The sequence below is a fragment of the Balaenoptera physalus genome (assembly GCF_965194825.1).
Source record: "Balaenoptera physalus genome assembly, contig: SUPER_7_unloc_1, whole genome shotgun sequence".
Taxonomy (NCBI): Eukaryota; Metazoa; Chordata; class Mammalia; order Artiodactyla; family Balaenopteridae; genus Balaenoptera; species Balaenoptera physalus.
This window is the reverse complement of record NW_028126534.1, coordinates 574,771-593,097: the sequence shown is the minus strand read 5'-3', so window position 1 is coordinate 593,097 and position 18,327 is coordinate 574,771. Positions and strand designations below refer to the sequence as shown.

The 18,327-nt window shown below is 36.4% G+C and overlaps 1 pseudogene across 1 annotated transcript; it reads left to right on the top strand.

Moving 5' to 3' along the window:
- Positions 1-1,193: 1,193 nt before the first annotated feature.
- Positions 1,194-17,555, top strand: LOC309665260 (V-type proton ATPase subunit B, brain isoform-like; annotated as a pseudogene). The gene is made up of 13 exons (XR_014268495.1): positions 1,194-1,280; positions 5,580-5,678; positions 6,782-6,875; positions 7,007-7,084; positions 7,555-7,694; positions 8,029-8,128; positions 8,500-8,611; positions 9,261-9,384; positions 10,974-11,124; positions 12,914-12,996; positions 14,274-14,378; positions 15,224-15,353; positions 17,283-17,555. The product of XR_014268495.1 is annotated as a V-type proton ATPase subunit B, brain isoform-like (transcript).
- The last annotated feature ends 772 nt before the right edge of the window (positions 17,556-18,327 follow it).

Below are 18,327 nucleotides of genomic sequence, written 5' to 3'. Positions count from 1 at the left end.
AGGAGCCTCTGTTGATCATTACAATTACAAATGTCTTCAAGCAAATATTTAGTGTGAGGATTTAAAGGTCCTCAGTATGAAAGACTAGGGTTCGTGACAGTGCTCGCCTGCCCTGTCTCAGTGTTTCTTCCAGGGCACTTGCTTCCTGGCTAAAGAAATTATGTTTTTAAATTCTGAAGCCCCTTGAATGGACAGACTGGTTATTAAATGGTTTCCTCATTCTTGGGAGTCTACATTCATGCCAGAAATTTCTGTCTAAGACATCATAAGAAATCAAGCAAGTGAAAAATTCCCAGTTGGTTGACAGCTTCTTATACATTATTTTAGGTCTTGTAAACACTTACTTCAATTGTTTTTTCAGCTTTTCTGATCATGAAATTTAGTTAATTCTGACATTGTTAGAATTGCTTTCCTGACTGTTCTGATTTATACCTGATTACCATTCATTATACTCGGCATGTATGTAGGTGTGATACAATTCAATGACAGCTACCTCCTTTCTAAAATGGGAGATTTGGGTAGTTTGTTGCTAGGGCATAATTTGCAGTAGAAAATAAAAGCTTGTACAATGACAGTAACGTTTGACTTTTTTTTTTTTTAAAGGATACTTATATGATCTCTGACCTTTCATTCCATCCCCCTTCATAAACTCCTTTTTTTTTCATAGTTTTTATGATACTATTTAATCATGGCATTTTATCTTAACAGACTACATTTTGTCAGATTTCTTTTGTGAGTTTTGTCACTTCTGCTTAAAGTTAAGGATTCCCTTCTCCTTCTCTATCTACTTTGCTAAGTGCTACCTTTTCTGTAAAGCTTTTTCTTTTCTCTTCTAAGTGAGAACCATTGCAGGGTCTTTCCTGTGCTCCCACAGACCCTCAGCACACCTCTGGTAGAGCCCTTACCTCCCCCTTCTCCATATAAAATTGTGAACTCTTGTGGGAACTCTCCCTCTTTACCTTTGTTTTTGTATTCTGGGTCCTTGAAACAATGTGACTTATAGTAAGAATTAAACATGTTTTTGGTTTGATGAAGGGGATTATGAGAAGTTGTACAGATGCAGGCATATTTTATCAATTCAATGAAAAATTTCATACTTTTTGAGTGTTCCATATAATAATAGATACGATAAAGTAGAGAGAGGTTCTTTTTGGTAATACCAGAGAGATCATTTAGACTGTTGTCCTGTTTGACAAGAACTGACTTTTTTGTGTTTCTTTCCAGCATACAAGACAGTATCAGGAGTTAATGGTCCACTAGTGATCTTAGATCATGTTAAGGTAATACCACTATCATTATCGTCTAACCATTTAAGAAGTTAAAAGCATAGTATTAAGTACTGTTTAGTACACTTTAAGTTTTTTGTTATGATTCTTTTAAGCCATTCCTTGGTCGGAATGTCAGTGCTATATGGAGACAAGAATTTTAGGTCAGAAGTCAGAAGATGGGATTCTAGTACTGAATCTGTTGTGGATTCTGTTTGTGGCTTTGAGTCCCTTGTCTGTAAAATTTAAAATTTTATTTGTTTGTTAATCATACCTCACAGGTTTATTAGGAACACAACAGTAATATTTGTGTGTTTTATGACTTGTAGGATATTATTTAGATATACGGTATCTTGTGGCTCTTGTCATAGACTACTGTGTGTTCTAACTACTTGTTACATTTTTGTCTTCTCTACTAAAGTTTAAGGTCTTTGAGTGAGTAAACAATGTTACTTTTGTCTTTGAGGGCCTGACACTGGTATTCAAGTAATGAATAAACAACAGATTATCTCAACATTGACTAAAACCATAAAGCAGAGAAAAGTTTTTCTTATTCAGTTTGTTGAAAGACTCTTTATTTACGTGGGGTTTTTTTAGCCACACCTCTACATAAGGATTATCTTAGAAAAAGAGGCATAGAATATAGTCTATTATTGAATAGACTTCACCCTGGGTGAAGCCTCCTGCCTGAGTTCAGTGATTAAAATATCTTCAGAGGAGATAATTTGTATAATATGCTCTGTAGAACAGTAATTCTGCTTTGGTTGTTGTTGGGAGTGGATGAGGGGGAAAGGTACACAGTTATTAGTTTGTTGAGAGAAGTAATGGCAGAAGTATGTTTGGCATGTGGCCCCTCTGGATGCAGAAAATAAATTGAAAACCATTTCTTAAAGAAAGGGCAAAGTGCACTGTCTCTTCAGCTTTATCACTAAGATATTTTTGTGCATGACAAGGTACCTATACAAATTAATTGCAAGATTAAGCATATAGCTTACTCCTGGCCACAGTTTCATACTAGTCTGCAGTTTGATTCAAAGCCTCAGTATACAAGTTGTACAGGGTTTAGGCAGGTGCCCGTTAATATTTTGTGAAAGGATGAAGCATACACTTTTATTTTGGGGGGAAGTATTGAAAGCATTATTTGCTTCTTTGTCCTTTATTTCTTCTTTTTTATATACTTTTTATTGGATAAAATTTTTGACTCATATTTTAAAAATATGGAGCTTTTATATTAGTAAATATATTTTCAAAAACAGTTAAAAATATTCATGCTTCAACTATGTTAAGCGCTGAACTCAGCACCAAAAATACACAATACAAATACGTAAGTGTCTAATTGATAAGTGCTATGAAGGGTGAGTGCAGGATGCTATGAGAGTCAATAGTGAGAAGGACTTAGAAAACATCTTGGGGGAAGTAATTTTAAGAAAGCTGAAAAAGTTTTATTGAATGTTTGTTTGGGGTATAACTCCAGCTGAGGAAAAACTGGTAAATAAAGTTTATGTAGTTGTAAGAATAGCTTTATACCACCAGATTTAGAGTGTTTTTTGTTTGTTTTTAGTTTTTGGCTCCTGTTTTTAACTTAAAACATACACATAGGATCAAGGAATAGATAATTTTATACAAATTGTATCAGAATAGATGATGATGGAGACTGCTGTCCAACTCATTTTCTGAAGGTAGCACATCTTTGATTCCCAAACCAGACAAAGGCTAGTATCAGAAAAGAAACAATGTAGCTAGTCTCATTTACAAGCACAGATTCCAAAATTCTTAATAAAAATGTTCTCATGTATTGGATATTAGCAAAAATACACTTTAAAAACTCAACAGAATTATGACAAAGTAGAATTTATCCCAGTAATACAAAGATGATCTGATATTAGCAAATGTCAGTATAATTCAGGTCATTCATAGATTAAGCTAGAAAAAGCTTACGCTCTTCTCAGTAAATACGGAATATGTACCTGATAAAATTACTTGTTTCTAAAAAACAAAACAAAACAAAAGAAGAAGGTGGTCTTAGAAATAAGGGCTAGAACAAACGTTTAAAACCTCTTTAAGGATCTCCACCATAACCTACAGCAAACAGCGTACTTAAGGAGAGCCTCTAGCAACCTTCCCATTTAAATCAGGACCAAGGTGAGGACCGCTGTTGTCAGCACCACTGTCCGTCTGTGTTCTGTCTCTGTGCTTGGCCCCTGATCAGTGCTGCGGGGAGAAGGGATCACAAGGAAGAGGCACAGCTGTCAGCATTTCTCGGCGGTATGATTAACTAAACAGAAAACACAAGTCATTCAGTGGACAAACTATTAGAGACAATGGTGTAAAACAAACAGTGTTGCCGGATACAGAGGATGTCTATAGAAATCAGTAGTGTTTTGTATGCCAGAAGTAACTACTAGAATAATTAGGAACTTTTTACAAAAAACTGTGAAACTTTGTTGAAAGACATAAAAGAAGACTTCAAATAACTGGAGATTCCACATTCATGAATGGAAAGACTCAGAATAGAAAAGATGTTGATTCTCTCCAGGTAACAAAATCAGTTAGAAATAGAGTAAGAATAAAGATTTGGTGAGGGAGTAAGCAGATATTTCAGTGGAGCAAAGTTAAGATTCTTAAAACCAACTCTCCTCACACCTGAGAATTTGACTTGGTAAATGATAAAGGCTACATTACAAGTCGTGCTACTTGTAGCACAAATTACATTTGTGCTACTCCGTAAATATTGTTGGGGTATTTGGCTTCCTGTATGAAAAATAAAGATAAAAATGAGAAAAACAAAATTACATACCAAAAATAAATCCAGATGGATTAAAGACCAAAACATGAAAAACCTATTAGAAGACAGTATAGAAGGCCATTTTTATGACTTCAGATTGGAAGGTTTTCCTACACAAAAGACACAAATCATAAAGGAAAACAAGTCATTTTATTGCAAAAACTTCTGTATGATAGGATACCATAAACAAAATTAAAAGACAAGGAAGACTGGGAGCAGATATTCGCAAAAGGATTGATGTCCAGAATCTATGAAACTTACCTAAAAGTAAATAAGAAGAAGCAGATGTAGTTGAAAAGCGAGGAAAAGATATTATTAATAAGGCCATTATAGGAAATGAAGTCTGAATTGTCAGTAAACATGAAAAGATGCTCAATATTAGTAGAATCAGGAAAATGCAAATTGAAAGATACTATTTTTTATTTTATCAAAATGGTAAAAATTAAAGTTTAATAATGTAAGATTGACAAAGATGTAGGCAAAAGATACTTTTCTATCCTACTAGGGAGTTTGTAAAGTAAAAGGTTCCTTTGCAGAGTAATTTCACATAACAATGGACACAGCCTATAGCCCACCACTACGGAACCAGCTACCTTAGGGAAACTTGGGCCCACATGTGAGAATGTTCATTGCAGCATGTTTGTAGTAGTTTAAATTTGGAACAGCCTTGAACACCAGTGGTAGAAGAACAGCTGACTAAAATGTAGTGTCACTTGATTTTATTTTAGCTATATCTGTTCTAACATTGATTCTAGATGCCCATTTATTCATATTAGCATCGCCAGAATAAGTGTCCTACAGTCAGTGTTGATTCACAGATGCATTGGCAGATGTTTTCCTTCACATCACACAACGTAGTGATGCATTTTTCAAAAGATTCTGTTCATCAAATAAGGTAAATATGACTATGACAGATCCAAAACATACGGTGAAGTGGGAAAAAAACGAGTTGCAGGATGATACATTTAGTATGTTGCCATTTAGGTAAGTGAAACACTACAGTATATTTTTGGAAACATGCAATTTAAAATATTAAAAATGGATTAGAGGAATACATTTCTGGTTAGGAGAATTAGATTGAGGAGGGAATATTAGCATTATTTATTATAATAGTAATTATTTTATTGTTCAGTTGCATTTTATTCCTGTCCTCCCAAGGCACAAGGTGATTACACAGCCCAGAAGCAAACATCATTTCTGAGTAGTGGGAACATAGTTTTTTAACTTTCTGTAGTCTCAAAGCTTAAAAACATACACACAGAAGGAAAGAATTTAATTGCCGTGGTTTCATAGATTTAAGATCCTTCTCTCTGTACCTTATGCTGTGTTTGCCAGTATATGTGCCAGTGATCAGTGTTCTAAGGACTTACACTACCTGAGGATATTCTAAACTCTGGATGTATACCTGTGTGCTTCGGGGAGGTGTGGGGTCTGCATGTGCATACGTGCTGTGAAAGACAGAGCATATAGAGTATTTTGAGGAGCTTTTAAAATGTTGGTTATTGAGCCTTTATTTTTTTCCTATTTAGTTTCCCAGATATGCTGAGATTGTGCACTTAACACTACCTGATGGCACGAAGAGGAGTGGGCAAGTTCTAGAAGTTAGTGGTTCCAAAGCAGTGGTTCAGGTAAGCATCGCTTTCAAAACCTGGCCAGTTGAACGTTTTTCTGATCACAACAAACATAAGAAACACCAATAGTTCTTTTTAGTAATTATCACATAAGTATACAGATCTTCATCAACTTATAGGTTGGGTGACATCTTGATAAACCCATCATAAGCTGAAAATATCGTAAGTTGAAAATGCATTTAGTACACAGAACCTACCGAACATCATAGCTTAGCTTAGCTTACATTAAAGGTGCCCAGAACACTTATATTAGCATACGATTGCACAAAACCATATAACACAAAGCCTATTTTATAATAAAATGTTAAATATCTCATGTGATTTTTTTTTTTTCTCATGTGATTTTTCTGAAGTACGGTTTCTACCAGATGTGTATTGCTTTTGCACCATCATGAAGGTGAAAAATCTTAAGCCAGGGACCCGACTGTTTACTGGCTGTGAGGGAAGAAAAGTATTTTTTCATGTTTTCTTGCTAAATGCCAGCCACCAATATCCATTCTAGCCCAATAGCTCCACTGGTAAAATGGCTTTTTAAAAAAAAATTTTTAATGGATAAAATGAAACAGTCACATAGAAGGGGAGAGATGAAAAGTAGAATTCAGAGCTTATGGGCTGAAACCAAAATGAGATCTGAGTCTACTCCTTTAAATTGTCTCTGATAATTCCTAGTTTTTAATGTTACTGATTATAGGAAGTGCCAGTTTTCTCAAATAACATATTGCCCTAAAAAGTAATCTAGAGCAGAGGTCAGCAGAATTTCTGTAAGGGGCCAGATAGTAAATTTTTTAGACTTTGTGAGGGTTGCACCTAAGGTCTCTGATGCATGTTCTTATGCTTTCTTTTCCTTTTTTTTTTAAAAAACAACCCTTTAAAAATGTAAAAACCATTCTTAGCTTGCTTGATGGATTTGGCTGCAGGCATGACTCTGGGTCAGAGGTTGACAGTTTGGTTCGTCGTCCACCATGAACACTTCTTCAGTCATGAGGCTACAAGTAGTATATACGTTGATGTATTTTACTTTATAAGGGCTGACAAATAAATCATAAGCGCTTATGATCTAAATTTCCTTTACCCTTCTGTTTACTTTTCTCTCTTGATAGGTATTTGAAGGGACTTCAGGTATAGATGCCAAGAAGACATCCTGTGAGTTTACTGGGGATATTCTCCGAACGCCAGTGTCTGAGGATATGCTTGGTAAACGGATATTATTATTCATGCTGAGCAGAGATCTGCTTCCTTTTTAACGTATTTGCATGAAGTCTTTTTAAAGATTGTGAAGATTTGAGTCATTGTCCACTCTGTACTGTCTCGTTACTGTTTACCAGGTCGGGTATTCAATGGCTCAGGAAAACCCATCGACAGAGGTCCTGTTGTACTGGCTGAAGACTTCCTTGATATCATGGGTAGGGACAGAAAATGGGTTTCTGTGTTTTGGGGAAAATAGCATCTACCTATCTTATACCTTTGTCAGAGAAAGGGTGATTTTTATGATACTTTAAGTAGATAACCAACATACTCCATGTTTGATTAATTATGTTTTGTTTGTTATTTAATAAATTTATTTTTCCTTGAGGTTATCTTAAATTTTTATATTTTATTTATTGTAAAATATCACCAGGATATATCTGAGATGTAAAAGCCATACTGGCTTTGAAATTAGGATTTCTCTCTTATTTGCTATACATTACATTTCACTTTACTACCATATAATTTGTGAATCTACAAAAGATTAATGGAAAAGAATATTTAAACAGTTTCAGATTTCAAAAATAACTGATTTTTTAAGAGTAGAAAGAAATGCTTTATATGCTTTATATGGTTGTAGTCTTAATGTAGAGACATATTAAAATTTTCCCTTTTGGAAATGCATTAGGCCAGCCAATCAATCCTCAGTGTCGGATCTATCCAGAGGAGATGATTCAGATCGGCATTTCGGCCATAGATGGCATGAACAGTATTGCTAGGGGGCAGAAAATTCCTATCTTCTCTGCTGCTGGCTTACCGCACAATGCGGTGAGACCTAGAATCTGTTTGGTATGAAATTTAAGGAGAAAGAATTTCCGAGTGCTTCACTCTTAGTGAGAAACCAAATATAGGATTTTCAAGGTAAATGCCCAATGTTACTGTTTATATAATCCAATTACATTGACTCTTTATCTACACATATCTGACTTCTTGCTTACTCTTAGGAATCTGCAAAAATTACAAAATAGTTTCATTGGGTAAAGCCCTTTAAGACAACCCAGTTTCATTTATGATTACAGTTCCCCAAAGTTTAGGGTAAAATTATTTTGTTGTAGAAATATTATTTTAGATTTTAACTTGGTTCTTTTGTACTCCTCATCAGATTGCAGCTCAAATCTGTCGCCAGGCTGGTTTGGTAAAAAAATCCAAAGATGTAGTGGACTACAGTGAGGAAAATTTTGCGATTGTATTTGCTGCTATGGGTGTAAGTATTATCTTTTTCTGTTTTAGTATGAAATGTAAAAGTGCTTGTGTTCTTAGAACAATGTAGAAAACTACACATATATTATTCGATTTATCTCTAGGCAGAGAAGTTGCAAGTTGGCATTTTGGGCAAACCATGGATTAGTATTTAGCATTTGACTGTAGAATGTAAAAATAATTCCCTTTGTGCCCAAAGCAAGCTGTTTACTCTGTTGGCTTTTGTGAACGTTTTGGGGGTACTTGAACCTTTAAAAGAAGGAGCAGTGCAGATCTATAGCTTGGCCTTCATCAGAAATAAATATTGGGGGGGGGGGAGGGAAAAAGAAAGAAAGAAATATTGAGAATTTTTCTTCTCCCAGCACTGATGAAGTCATTGCCATTTTGGTAAACATGGAAACTGCCCGGTTCTTCAAACCTGACTTTGAAGAAAATGGCTCAATGGACAACGTCTGCCTCTTTTTGAACTTGGCTAACGACCCAACGTAAGTAAACAAATAGAGCTGTTTTCCCCCTATTCATGCAGCCTTCTGGTCAAAAATGTCACATTACACTAAGGAGGTAGAACATTAGAGTGAAAGCTGCACAGGCCTAGGTATGAGATAACCGTATTTAAATTCCAGCTCTGCTTCTTGCAAGTTATTTGGTTTTGGGTAAGTCACTTAGGCTGTGAAGCTCAGTGTCTTCTTTCATAAAATGTGATAAATAATACTTGTCTCACAGAGTTGTTGTGCATATGAAATGAGATAATAGTGTACGTTACCTAGCACACAGTCCATACTCAATAAATGACCTTTTCCTCTTACCTGCAAAATCTGGCCCCTACTTCTTTCATCCCTTTCTCCTTCTCTCTCTCTTCCTTTCTTGCTCAGTTTTGAGAACTATATAGTTCTGAGAAATTATGGGGCATTTATAAAATAAATCAATTTAGCTGTGTAGCACTAAGTAATTCTTATTATGTAAATGCATAAAAGAACTCTGCCTTACTTAAGAACTTTTAAAGTAATAATTGCTTAACCTTCCTCAATTTATGTGAAACTTTAAAAGGGAGACTGTACTATTATTTCTGGAATCATTTTGTGTTTTTTTTGGCCTTTTTGTTTGAGTGACGTAGGACTTAATGTTTCATTTCAGTATTGAGCGAATTATCACTCCTCGCTTAGCTGTAACCACGGCCCACTTCCTGGCCTATCAGTGTGAGAAACATGTATTGGTTATCCTAACAGACATGAGTTCTCATGCTGAAGCACTTCGAGAGGTAATTTTTTTTCTTAATTAAAATGGATTATCTTGTCAGGGTTATCTTGTCCCTCTGCAAGTTTTCATTTTTTTTAAAATCATGTTTTTTAAAATGCATTGCTCATATATTAGTAGAATACCTTAATTAATCAGAAAAGAAAATATTACTTTTGTCAACCTAGTTGAAATGATTAGAGGACGAGATTTAAATTATTAGCCTATTTATCATACTCTCACTGTCTCCATTGGTTAAGACTGGATTCTTAGAGTAAATGATGCAAGCTATTTAATCAGTTACTCTCCCTGGTAGTTCTGTCTCTGTCCAGACTGTAGTTTTTAGCCCTTTTCAAGAATTCCATTTTTAATGGTGTAAGTTTTTATTTATTTACATAAGTAAAGACTATACTGTGGCAGAACCCTCTTCAGAACTTTTTTTTCCTTTAGAAAACTCAGTGATTATTTAGAAACAATATAAGATTCTAGCAGTTACCATCCAGAAGTGTGGGGTGTTTGTTCTAATGCAAGTTACTGAAATTTTGAGTGACTTGCTCTTTTAAGTGTGCAAAAAAGGGAAGAAGACTTTTGAAGAGACAGGCTTTATAAATATCTAGCTTAAGATTCCCTAAGATCCATCATCATATCTCACTCGGCTACAGTGCTTTTTCATCGAAGGACTTCTTTTCTCCCATCCATCACAGATACTTTTCTAAAAGGCAGTAAAAATAAGTATTAGAAAAGTGAAAATTAAAAAAAAAAAAATTTACAAACCCTTTTATTAGTATTATTAGATTCGACAGACAATTATTCTATCAAATTGCCACTAAAGTTTTCTATATGTTTATCTTGCTTTCTGTATTATCTCCTTTCACATTGATAAAAGCTGGTCTGCAGGCAGGCCACGCTTTGAGTAGCACTGCTGGACCGTACTCTTGGAGGAACCAAAGTAGCGGTTAGAAGTTGGGCTTAATGACTCACAGTTCTTGTTGGCTGTAGATTAAAATGTATGCATATATTCTAGTGTGCATGTCTCTAAGAGAAAGACCATTTATTACTATTCTTGTCTTGTGCGGTGATCCAGGGAAATCATCTGGCCCTTGATTGCGGTTGTAAGTTGGGGTTAATAACATTAACTTCCTCATAGGGTTGTTGTGAGGATTAAATTAAATAATGTATGTAAAGTGCATCAGATGATTTCTGATATATGTATTTCCTTCCCTTTTGATCTTTTCAGGATTAGCTTATGTAAATCTGGCAAGATCCATAACATGAAGGAAACCTTGTGAACTGAGACTGTTCTCTTAGTTTTAAAACCTTTGATTTATAAAATTGCAAGCAGATTTTCTTCTAGCCAGCTATTTGAAGATTTGTGTTATGGCAGTATGATTTTAGCAAAAAAACTTCTGGTCCCCAATTGTCAACATTTTTGTTGCAGAATAATCTGAATTTATGTCGCTAGATTTTTCTAAATCGTTTCTAGAGGTGATATTTAAAACGAATAAGATGATATTTCCAACTTTGTAATTTGGCATGTTCAAACAAATGTTTTCCAACCAAGCTTTAATTTTCATTTTCTGGTATGTGATACAGTTCTCCTTGACTCACTGTCAGGTTTCAGCAGCCAGGGAAGAGGTTCCTGGTCGACGAGGTTTCCCAGGTTACATGTATACAGATTTAGCCACACTATATGAACGCGCTGGTAGAGTGGAAGGTAGAAATGGCTCTATTACTCAAATTCCTATTATCACCATGCCTAACGATGGTAAATTTTGGGTCTTTGGATTATAGCCTCCCTAATCGTTGTAAGGACTTTGATTTGAAGAGAGAAGACCATCTATCTTTTTGAGTTGAAATTCTTTTGAGAGTTTATCCTCCAGAAGTTTACCTTACCTAGTGATTTGTTTCTAATAAAATTTTTCATTTCAAAACTACCCATAATTATTATTCTTTTGTAGAAAAATTTTCTTGTAATTTTAATTTTTAATTTTTATTTATTAGCTAGTATTTAGTGTCTACTATTTGCAGGACACTGGTCTAGATGAAAGAAACGAATTTTTAAAAAAATGTATGGGCTCTACTTAATGTAAGCCTCTCATTCTAGTTGGATATTTTTTAAATGTCTGTGCATCAGTAATTTAAGGTAGCCAAAGTGCCAGATACGGAGCACAAATGGTAAATGCCACGAGACTCTAGAGATAGAACGATCATCAAAGACTTGCTAAAAATTACTTGGTTTTATCATGTTTGTGTAAGTGCACAGTGCAGTGCCTGCCTGGAGGTATGCCCAGCAGCTCCCGGGTGAGACTTGCAGCATTCCCCTTATGTTAGTGTCTTTTTGTCTTTATCTCAGTCTTTTAAAAACACTTTTTCAAACTATTTTCAGAAACAGTAATAACTCATTATAACTGAGCACTGTTCTAAGTGTTTTGTAAGTTTTGACTCATTTGATCTTCATAGCGACTTTTTAGATGCTCTCGTGTGAGGCACAGGGAGGTACAGTGTCACAGTTAGGAAGTGGCGGCTTTAGAACCCAGGCAGGGGCTTCCCTGGTGGCACAGTGGTTAAGAATCCGCCTGCCAATGCAGGGGACACGGGTTCCAGCCCTGGTCCGGGAAGATCCCACATGCTGCAGAGCAACTAAGCCTGTGCGCCACAACTACTGAGCCCGTGCGCCACAACTACTGAATCCCGCATGCCTAGAGCCTGTGCTCCACAACAAGAGAAGCCACCACGAGAAGCCTGCGCAACGCAATGAAGAGTAGCCCCCCCACCCCCGCTCACCACAACAAGTGAAAGCCGTTGCGCAGCAACGAAGACCCAACACAGCCAAAAGTAAATAAATTAAAAAAAAAAAACAACAAAAAAAAACCCAGGCAGTCTGAATACTACCTCTGATGTGAAAATGATTTGTTCCAAGGAAGTAGCTACAAAATTACTCTCTGTAATTTAACAGACTTAGAGATGTCTTGCTCTGTAGGACCTGCGTGGTGCTGCCTGTGTAGTGTTGCTTAACTTGTTGAGCCTCTCCGTATTTTCCATGTTGAAATGTTGTGTATCCCTCTGGGATAGCTTATGGACTGAGAATGTTCTCTCAGTGTACATCAAATTGGCAAATCTCTGCAAATGAACTTTGTGTTTAAAATGGAACTTTATATTTGGGGGAGAGAGAGCATAACTAGGAGAAATAGTACTTTTTATGAAGATAGCTAATTTAACTTGTGCCAACACATGTCTAACTGTGCTGCAACCAAATAAGTGAGACTGGCCAATACGGTAACCTCTAGCCACATTTGGCTGTTTAAGTTCTAAAGTTTATTAAAATCAGATAAAGCTTGAAATAAAGTTTTTCAGTCACATTAGCCGCATTTCACATGTTCAGTAGCCACATTTGACCAGTGGCTGCCATATTGGACAGCACAGATAAAGCACTTTTCCATCATCACAGGAAACTATTTTCTATAGCACTGTTTAAGTAGTGCAGATTGACTTCCTGTGGTTTTGTTTATATGAGATGGACACTTTAACTAACATCAGGTGTCTTTCTCTGGTAGATATCACTCACCTCATCCCTGACTTGACTGGATATATTACAGAGGGGCAGATCTATGTGGACAGACAGCTACACAACAGACAGGTATTTGAGAGTTGAATGATGCTCTAAGCCTACAGATCTATTCTTCAGTTATTCTTTAGTGACTCTGACTTTGCTCTTAGGAATTATTTATTTAGAAAATATCAAATTGAATTGTTTTTAATATGGCTATAAAATTGTCATTTCTGTAATACTAAAATCCTGGTGTGGAAAAGAGTGCCAGAATTAAGAATTAAATTTCCACTTTCTTTATTATGCCTTAAAATGGAGTGAGTTGTTCAAAGAACTTTTTTGGGTCTTCTGTTCCATAACGGTATAATCTACCACTTTTGTTATTAATACAAGAACAGATTTTTCAGAGTTTTTTCTTTGTCTTTTATTGTTAAAATTTTTTTAATTGAGGTATAATTGACGTAACATTACATTGGTCGCAGGTGTACAATGTCATGATTTGATGTTTGTAGATGTTGCAGAGTGATCACCGCAATAAGTCCACTTAACATCCACCACCTCACATAGTTACAACACTTTTTTTCTTGTGATGAGAATTTTGAAGAGCCACTCTTCTAGCTACCTTTAAGTATGCAATACAGTATTATTAACGTACATAGTCACCATGCTGTGAAAGTTCCATCCCCATGACTTACTCATTTGATAACTGGAAGTTTGTACCTTTTAACCTCCCTCACCCATTTGGCTCACTCATCCCCTGCCTCAGGCAGCCACCAGTCTGTTCTCTATCCGTGAGCTTGACATTTTTTTGTTTGTTTTTTAAGGTCCCATATATGTGAGATTATATGGTATTTATCTTTTTCTGTCTGGCTTATTTCACTTAGCATAGTGCCCTAAAGGTCCATCCATGATGTTGCAAACAGCAAGATTTCATTCTTTTTTATGACTGAATAATCAAAAACAGATTTTTTATCGGTTCTTTAGTAGATGCCAGCTTCTGATATCAGCTTTTAGATGAAATTATTGTTAATCTTTTTATGTGTGATTTTATGAGTCAGAGTTCAGAAGACCATTTGGATTTGCTATTGTAGGCAGATGTTGAAAATTCAGTTTTTTAATAGAATCTTATACTGTTTTGTAGATTTTACTTTTTGGATATGATTCTCAAAAAGAAATCTTAACCTGTAAAATGTTTCTTACTTCCTTTTCTTACCAGGAAGAGATATTAGGAATCATCTAGGAAACAAATGTAGCAGTTTTATGCAATTTAAGCAATAAAAATGAGTTTCAAAATCCTCCTTTACTACCAGTAAAGCTTGAATTTTGTACTTAAATATAATATTTTCCCCCTTCCCCTTTTACCCAAGATTTACCCGCCTATTAATGTGCTGCCCTCGTTGTCTCAGTGAATGAAGTCTGCTACTGGAGAAGGTATGACCAGAAAGGATCACGCCGATGTGTCTAACCAGCTGGTACGTATGTTTTCTCCAGGATTGTGTTTAAAGAAATGAATACTTTCTCAGTTCATGCTGCTGTCTTATACCTCTTGTCTTTCTTCCATATCACTTTTCTTCTCCCCCCATCAAAGTAGAATTTTAATATAGAATATATAATATAGAATACTGGAATACAGAAACATTCATTAGAGCCAAACAGTCTTTTTCATAAGGATAACTGCTCATGACAAAGATTAAAGATCACATGCTTGAAACCCACCTCTAATGCTGTATGAGGTAGTTTTTAAATAAAAAAGGCATAAGACGATTAAGTTTTTATTAGTAACCTTTATTATAGAGTACTTCTGAAAGACTATTCTAACTAATTTTTTGTTTAACATATTAGGCAATCACCAGAACGCTAAGGGATACAGCTGTGTATATTCTATGAAATCCTTGGTTTCTATAGTCCTGAGATTGTATACCAAGCATAATTAAAGAAAAATACATTTGACCTTAAAGTAGAAATGACAAATAAACCTACTGATAACACAGATATTTTTTTTTTGAATAGAATTTAGAGATGGATTTCTCCTATTGTGTAAGTTGTGATTTTTAAATGCTCTACAAAATGGAAGCTCATTGATATATTGAGGGAGTGTATTTTTTGTAGAGTGTTAGTAATGTCTATGTATTGCATGCCTGAAGACTCCTTCCTTAGTGAGACTGCTGTATAATAAAGTCTTTCCAATACTTGCATATGTGAATTATGTTTGGAAATAATGTGAAATACTGTGAAGATAGCTACAGCAATACACTTACAATGCCCAGAGTACCGTTACCATTTATAAAGGTTCATGTAAACCTTTTTTTCTCTTTAGTATGCATGCTATGCTATTGGTAAGGATGTGCAGGCCATGAAAGCCATAGTTGGAGAAGAAGCCCTTACCTCAGATGATGTGCTTTACTTGGAATTTCTGCAGAAGTTTGGGAGGAACTTCATTGCTCAGGGTAAGATTACTATTTTCCTATGAATAGAAACAGCATCATATTTAGTTTTGAGGACTTCTTTCCTAGTCTGAGAGAATTTACATTGGTCTCCATACAATTTTCCTTCTGATTAGAGAAGAGGTTCTTCCAGCCGCCTGCCATGTCTTCGTTCTTAGCCCTCTGGTTCCTTCCCCTCTACCTTCAATTTCTTTATCCATTTATTTAGCTCCTGTCTTATTTTTTATCTTCCTTACAACCGGCCTTCTGCTCTCCTACCTCCATTGCCACTTCTCCTCGCTCTTAACCTGTCTGCAATGCTCTCCTCTGGCTTTGGGGGTTTTGGACTTTCCCAGTCCCTCTGTTTTCATCCTCCTGATTTCTTATCTTCCTGCTTCTTAATTGTTAATGTTCCCAAAGGCTTAATTACCTGTTCTTTCTGTGCTTTTTTCCCCTATGCTGATGACTAACTTGCTATGTATGAGCCTTGACCCTCTTTCTGAAGCTCTAATCCCTCATCTCCAGCTAGGAAGCCTGTGTTTATGCCACCATCCTCTCTGGCTCAGCGTGGTGAGAACCAAAGTCTTTTCCCAACTGACCACCTGCCTAGCAATTCCCTTTTCAATTTCTGTCTACCTCTGGCATGACCATTACCCTAGTTAGCCCAAGCTCAGGAATTGGGCATTCTTAACCCTCTTCATTTATTCTCCAGTCATCAAATATTTGCTAATTTGCATTGTTCTCCTTTGAAACATCTTATCCTGTTCTCTTTTCATTCCTATTAAAAAAACTTAGGCCAGTGTTTCTCAAAGTTGAATATGCTTTTGAATCTACCAGGGATCTTGTTGAAGTGCAGATTGTGATTCGGTAGGTGTGGGTGGGGCCAGAGAGCCTGTATTTTGACAAGTTCCTGGGCGATGTTGAAGCTGCTGATCTCTGACGACTCTTTGTGTCCCAAGACCTAGTCCAGACCTTTGTCCCATCATCCTTGGCCGTTAGTGCCAGCATCTTCACCAGTCTCCCTGACTCTCTATGTGCCATTGCCGGGGTAAATTTAGTATTAATTTTATTGATTGTCCTTCTGTTAAAAAGTCTATAATGGTTTTTATTACAGAGCATGTGTAGGGCTTTCAAGCTGTTTTGTTTGGTCTCTTCCCTACCACCCCTGCTAATGCTGGTAAACTCTATTTTTGACCTCAGTGATACTTACAAACGATGTGTTTATTTTGGAATAATGCATCAGCTGCACACTTAGGATTTGTGCACTTTTCTATTTGTGTGATACATTTTTTAAGTACCATTAAAATCCCCAGAACATATGATTGTTGGGTTTTCGAAAAAAAAAAAAAAAAAAATTTATGCAGAACCTTAATATCTTAAAAAGATAAAAATTATTCTGGTCGAGAAAAGAATGCAGAACTCTAGCCACTCTAACTCCTTAGTTAAAAAATGAGATTTATTTGCAGGATAAGAATGATTCTGCTATTAAAAATAATAATAGCAATAGCAAGTTTGAAAACTTTCACGTGGACCTATTCAGGTGCTTCATTGGCATTTAAGGCCTTCTAAGTATCTGTACTAGCCTCCTTCAGGTCAGCCTGTGTTGCTGGGAAACTGCTTTTCTCACTACTCTCTGGACAAAACTCTGGGTCTAGTTTCCATTATTCCGTGGAGTGTTTTTAGATCCCACCCGTTGTTAAACACACACACGCACGCACGCGCCCAACGTCTCACCTGCGGGCTTTCTCCCTTTTCTCTGATTCCCAGGGGTACTTACTGTCTAGACCCTCATTTCCACATTTGGTCACATCCAGTCCTGGGAGACCTGACTGCTTTGTGTCTCTTTTTTATACTTCATGCTCACAGTGCTAGACCCATAACAGTAAATTTTGAATAACGCTGATAAGTTGGAAGTACTTGGCCTTTATTCATCTAATCTCAATTTTTTGTAAGGTCCTTACGAAAACCGCACTGTCTATGAGACTTTGGACATTGGCTGGCAACTGGTCCGAATCTTCCCCAAAGTAATGCTGAAGAGAATCCCTCAGAGCACGTTGAGCGAATTCTACCCTCGAGACTCTGCAAAGCATTAGCTGCTACTTCATCGCTGGCTCGATGCTCTTGTGAAATACTGGTTCTGTTTTCTTTATTCCTTTTGCACTCCCCCATCCCCACCTTTGTGTTGGAGTTTACTGTGTTACCCTGTAATTAAAAACAAAGAATAGGTAACAATTGTGCCAGTGTTGCAATGTTTTAAACTGCTAACAGACTTTACAATATCCCCTGTTCCGAAAACCTGGAACTGCAGTGCTTTGTTTAAAGTAGCTGAGGGTTGGAGGTGAAGTTTTCTTACTGATGTGTGTATTTGTACGTAGTGGTGTAGTTAGCTGCCTAGTGTCCTCATTATTTGGGTCTCTCAGACCTTCCCTGTCCACCCCCTCCAGAGTATCACTATCTGAAGTGACAATGCTTTGATCTCCAAACTAGGGACAAGATAGGGTCTGAAAGACGCTTCCTCTCCGAGCCGAGACGCTTTCCTGAGCGCTTGTTTTTAGACTTTGGTGTGCCTCTGGGTCTGCTCTAAGCAGATGGCTTTTCCTGTCCACCTGCTGTTTCCTATTTAATGAATAGGTTAGAAAAGGAGTTTCCTTTTCCTCTTTGGTGCGGATAAGTTTCAACTCCTGTGTCTTACTGTTCTCCCTCCCTCTGAGTAACACAGAATCATGCAGCTTTTGCCCAACTGGCATTGATCTGATAGTAGTGAGATGCCCTGTCTTGATGATCCCTTACTGGGTTTCCATGCAGAGGAATCATAATGAAAATAATTAATAGAATTCTTGGTTGGAAAGAGTTGGGATACAATTTTTTAAGAAAGAAAAAACCTATATCGGTTCTACATTCGGATATGCTAACAGTGGTTTTAAGTTTCTAAAGTGTTGACCGGATGCTAAAGGCAAGGTGGGGAAGAGAAAGCTCTTCTGTGTATGGAATCTTTTAT